The following is a 6,193-nucleotide window of genomic DNA, read 5'->3' as shown; positions in this document are numbered from 1 at the left end:
GGCTGCAACGTTGGTAGAATAATTTAAGTATAAAACTCATTCCCCCAAGGGGGGGGGGCTGACAGGGCTCCAGCCCAGGGGTTGGGAGGATTCTTTCCATTTTTCTGTTTTTATTTTTCAAATCGATGATAAATTCACTACGGGGGGGGGCTGCGGCGGGATATAGGGGAGACCAATCTAAAACTCATGCCTTTTTATTTAAGTAAAACTCGAAGATGTTGCTTGGCTGAGGCATGGGAGTCCATTGAAGGCACTCAAGATTTCCTGGGGTCCATGACTAAAATTATTTGGCAACTCTCTCTGATTCAACACATTTCAACCAATCTTTTTCTGTCACTACCTGAAATCAGCCAGTTCACGAATTCGCCGATTTCGTTGTAAATTGACCTGGCCACATGTCCGAATTTCGCGCTGTGACCAGCCAGTTCGCGAAGTGACCAAGATCCCTGGCCAAAGGCCGAAAAGAAAAGACATGATTCGGGGTCATCACCAATAACTTGGCGTATTTTTTCGTGATAATTGCTGTATTTCCACGTTAGCTATGGCACCCCATCATATCGCAGTCACAAAGTGGTAATCATTTTTTTTCCAAAATTTGACAGGAAAATCTAGAGGTGTATATGTAGCTTTTCCACTGAAACATTTCTCCTTTTTTTCTCTCCTCACATGGTGCTAATCCAATACAGCTACTATGTAAACATGTAAACGTATATAGCCATGTACGTGTATCACACTTTGGTAGTGAAAAAAATGGTTGGTATCTACCGTGGACCGTCTTACATCAGCACATCGAACTGAAAAAAAATTAGGTGAAGGAATTTGCTCTGGGAGGGCAAATCTGAAATTAAAAAGGTGGAAAAAATTATTTAAAAAAATCTTTGCTAGTTGGGCTGAGATGGGAGGATAAATTAGGAGGGGGTCGGTGGGCAGAGGGTGCCAAAAACAGGTCCCGTATCGTAGAGATTTTGTCTCGAACAGCCTCTGGCTGACCATATTTCCACGAAAGATACGCGAGAGAAGACTGGAGAGAAGACTCCCACAACGGACACCCCCCCTTAGCGGATAAAATTTTGAGTCCTAAGAGTGTCTAGTATCGAGAGGTTCCACTATATACGGAAGAATACTTCAATTGCCCATTATTGACAAATATGATGCCAAAAACATGCAAAGTTGCTAAAGCTACAAAAAAAAAAAAAAAAAAAAAAAAAAAAAAAAATCACCAATGGTGGAAATGAAGCACTACTGGAAATACAAATACAACGCCACAATAGGCAAAATGCCCAACGAGGTGGCTGAGAAAAAGATGCCCATAAAAATATGGATGTCATATATTTCTTTTCCCGGTAGATTTAAATGAATTCTAATAAGACAAACGTTTAAAAAACCAAGAGAAATATGTGAGATCAGTACAGTAAGACCTCTCTAAAACGGACACCCTTGGGACCAGAAATTTTGTACGCTAACGAAATATTGGAGTGCTCGAAGGAATGGCTGTTAACAGAAAGACAACACATTGAAGCCCGTTGACGTGATCCCAAAAAGTGCCCGCTAACGGAGAGTGACCGTTACGAGACGTTCTACAGTATTCCCATTTATAGTCATAAATTATCGTAATAAAATTTATAAGGTGGTCCGTCGAGTTTTTTCAGACATTTTACTGGCTCTTGGATTCAAAAAGTTTGAAAAACGCTGCACTAGATGTAAAAAAAAAAAAAAAAATTAAGAATGTATCGTCAACGTTCAAGCAAAAGTCATTATGTAATAATAATAATTATTATAAGTCCACAAACATTTGTTCACATAATACTGCAGTTGATTAGAATTTATAATTAATTATTTCCATGATATGCACAGTTATGAACCAAGATCCAGGTGTCTAAAGATCAGTAAACCTACTGTAAGAGTAAGAAATCTTTAAAATACTTTTCAATATTTTTTAGAACGACTCAAAAGTGTAAATTGACAAAATCTCAAAACAGGACTTGGTGACTTCTGCTTGAACGTCAAAAACATGAAGAAAGTAACTCCGCTGTGGCGAACATATTTTTCAAATTCTGGAAATTCTTCACTAGGATCTTGTTTTTTTTGTGTTTTCTCTCTTTCTTTCTAGAAAATGAGTTATTTAAGGTTAATCACTTATTCCGAAACTATACTTTTTCGATCTTCATATTGTTGCTTGTTTTCCTGAGAAATTGTAGGAAAACTTCTGGGTAAAAGGGAATTTCCATCCTAAAACTGCTGTTCATATATGGAAAAAATTAATTTTGATCTTGTCTTCTTAAACTTCTGTTAAACTCTATGAAACTGAAATCCTCGCGTTTTCGTTGAACTCACTTTTATTTCCACATGCCGAAAAATTTGATAAAAATATTGATTGAATTTTTAAATATGGTCACTTGTCTAGAATGCTAGATATAGGAACATATTCAATCAGTTTCATCAAATAAATAAAATTAATTTACAAACTTTTGATGAAAATTTCAATCTGATTAACTCAAGTAAAATTTTTAACTGCGATTAACAATCGAATCAGTTCTATTTCTATACTATAGTTTCGATTAAATATTACGAAAAGATTACAGTAAATTGATGATACATTGTGAGTGGGAAATAAACGCAATTAGATATATAATGAAACCTCTCTCCCAATAACGGACATCTGTCTTTTTTTGTTCTCAAACATTTTGTCCGCAAACTAAGAGCGTCCTTTAATAGGTAATAGATTACATTGAGGCCCCATTTTTCAGGCTTCAAAAGTGTCCGTTGACTGGGAGTGTCTGTAACTTCAGATTCCCTTGAATTAGATTAACGCAACTCTTACAGCTGACGTCTCGTAAAATACTAAAATATATACACCAATAGAATAGTTATGTTCATTATTATTCCCCAAGCCAGAGACGAGCGATTAGATCGAAAATTTTTTATTGGAATATCATTTCATGCTGATGAGATATGGATCGAGACATTCAGTTTGAAGGTGATTACGAAAGTCTACTGATAAACTTGGATGCCTTAGCCGGGTGGGGTTCAACTCAATCCTGTTGAATCGACGCGACGTTTGTGTTACAAGCAGCGCAATTTTTATGCATCGAAATAAAGCATGATATGCATAAAAACAAAAACAAAAACACTCAATTTTTTTACTCACTTTGAATATTAATGTGCTAAATGTAAATTTATCACAATATTCGATGAATATTTTTATCTTTTTATATTTATTTTCAGAAAATAAAGATAGATAAATTCGAATTTATATAAATCTGGAGCTAAACAAGAAGTGTACATACCGATACGGCACGTAAGTGTATGTGTGGGAGAGAGAAGGAGTTAGAGCGTTAGCCGTGTAGAGAGTTTCCTTCGTTGAGTTTATATCCATCTCCACCTTCCTAATTGGTTTGTTTACAGAGAACATACATTATATTCGTTTCCTGCAAATTTAATGGCAGGAAAAGTAACCAATCATTTTGATTGACGTTTAGATGTTCCTATTTCTAGCTATTTTACCCTCTTTCCTCCAAAATTACATACATAAAAGTACAGCGTAGAACCTGATTTCACCAAAGTTCGTGCGACTGATCATTCTTGTCGTAACACGTTTATTTTTATGAGTACTAATTAGACTGGACTCACAGTTTAAAGCCGCTTTTGTACGATTTTTTTAAGATCTCTCACGGAGGGGCTGGTGTGCTAACTGCTTTGTGTGGGAACTTCAAACCGGTAGCAACGTATTGTGCGGTCGTCTTAGCTCCAATTCTGTTTCACAAGTTGAGTAGGATCGGCCGTATAAAATCAAAATCGGGATACGTCTGAACATCCTTTGGTGCAGTAGGCGAATGTCTCTTGACAATAGCTAAAAATTGAAATTTAAAAAAAAAATCAGATTATGTGTAAAGGAAATAGGATCGGAAGTGTTGGGCCCGATTTCTACTTGGGAAAGTGAGGAATTCGTCAGGTGCACCCGTGGGGGAGAATTCATTTTTAATAATTTGACTTGTTTCTTTGATTAAACTATACAGGGTGAAAACTCAAGTTCGTTTCACCTCGAATAACTCGTAAACCATTGGCTATAAGAGAAAAATAATTTTAATTGGAAAAAAACATTTAAATAACGTGTCCATCTAATATGTGCAATTACTTTTACTAAGGGCCGTATATGTATCGAGATTTTAAATTCAGTTTTTTGTACGGTCCTCCTGACTTTAACTTCCAGTTAGAAAGTTGTTGCCCTGCCTCTCTTGAGACCCCCCCCACCAAAAAAAAAAAAAAAAAAAAAAACTTGCACCCAAGTGAAATATTCACTGAGGTATCTGAATTCAAAAATCGCAAAAAATGAGGGGAAAGAACAGCATATGAAGCGTAGAATGACCTAATCCGTTGGTTTAAGCGGTTCTTCCCCTCATTTTCAGCAATTTTTAAATTTAATATCTCAGCAGATATTGTGCACTTAGAAACATGGAAATTTTCTTCGTTGGGCTTATAGAAGAGACAGGACAATAACTCCCTAATTGAAAGTTGGAGGACAAGGGGATCGTATAAAAATATTAAATTTTGTATCTCGGTATATAGACGGCCTTTAGTAAAATGAATGACACATCTAACATGGGCAAGTTATTTAAAGACTTCTTCTATAATTATAAGATCGATGAAAAAATATGCGTACTTTTATTTTTTGCTCAATGAAATATTTGATAACTCAAAGATTCACCTCAAAAATACTAATATTAAAATGAAATATTTTTCTGCTACAATACTGTACGTGACAGCGTATAAATTCGCGTGTAAAAACTTCATTCATCGATGATAATGAAATTTCGTATGGAAGGACTTGATGGTCACATTTTTGTGTCAAAAATGCTGATTTTTCGGCATCATAATCATCTTTGCCATAAATCATAAAAATTATTTTTAGCGATTAATTTTGAAAAAAATATTTAAATCCATTCTAACATTCCACAAAAAAATAGCCGAGATAACTCGCAGTGGTACATAATCCGCTATAAGGCATTTCCAAATTCTTCAATGTAAATAAAAGCTATTAAAGATGGAGAAAAGCGCCTTGTGAAGAATTCGAAAAAGAAGGTTTGAAATTGTTTTTCTTACTTACTGCAAAATTAAGTCTATATAATATTTTTTGCCATGTTATTTGTAACATGGATGTTACGAAGAATGGAAATAAAATGAGTGAAAAAAGTGAAAAAAAAATTAAATAATTTATTGATTTTATTTCTGTTGGGCTGTTGCCATTAAACTTTTTATCTAAATTTATGGATTAGTTTTCCCATATCTGTACTTGCATTAAATTCTGGGTGGTCTGGAAGTCTGGGCTTGTTTTGAAAAAAAAAAAAAACTGTTGAAGATAGAAACGGTGTAACCCCTTTACGATTAAGGGCTAATATTGCGTCAAAATGCCAGTGGAATAAATTCAAAAAAGTCCTCTGTTTTCTTTCCCTTTTTCCTCATCATCGCGAAGCTTTGTTATTTTTACCTCCGTTTGTTATACTCTTATTAGTATTTTTTCCCCACATCTAATGAATCCTTCTACTACATACATGTAAGAGCGAAAGAGAACAGGTAGGTAAGGGTCAAAAGAGGAATCTTACTCTTCGTACGTAATCTCTCATCAACTTATATGTTATACCATTTTCCTTTCATATTTTTTATCGTCCATATTTTCCAGTTTTTTTTTCTTTACCTTTTTCTAACCTGCAGTTAGGTTAGGACAAGTTTACCACATTTATCGCCGAACTGTCAAATACAGATCATCCAAATTTCTTGCCAATATCTTGTAAGCAACAGGGTAAAAGCATTTGAGTGAAAGGTTCGACGTATAAGTATATTTTCTATACTTTTTTACTTATTTTTTTTTTTACTTCCATTCTTTGTAGCATCCATGTTACAAATAACATGGCAAGAAATGCTGTATAAGCTTGATATCCTCCATGTCACTAAAGGTGAGCATGTAAAAATTTTGTTGTAAGTAAAAACACAGTTTGAAACTTTCTCTTTGAAATGCCGTTTGTCTCTATCTTTAATTGATTTTTCTATTATTATTATTTTCAAAACAGGTCAGGCCTTTTGGACCATCCTGTAGGATCCGCAGATTATACCGCATTAAAATACTGTATTTCCCTGAGAAAAGCCCGGGAAAGTGAGATGAATTCACAAATGTAACTCTTTGCTATGAAAAATTCTA

The sequence above is a fragment of the Pholcus phalangioides genome, unplaced genomic scaffold (assembly GCF_987345545.1).
Source record: "Pholcus phalangioides strain wild (caught in Gottingen) unplaced genomic scaffold, Ppha-v1.0 ptg000015l_1, whole genome shotgun sequence".
In the NCBI taxonomy this organism is placed as follows: domain Eukaryota; kingdom Metazoa; phylum Arthropoda; class Arachnida; order Araneae; family Pholcidae; genus Pholcus; species Pholcus phalangioides.
The sequence above is the reverse complement of the archived record's forward strand: the minus strand, read 5'-3'. Positions refer to the sequence as shown.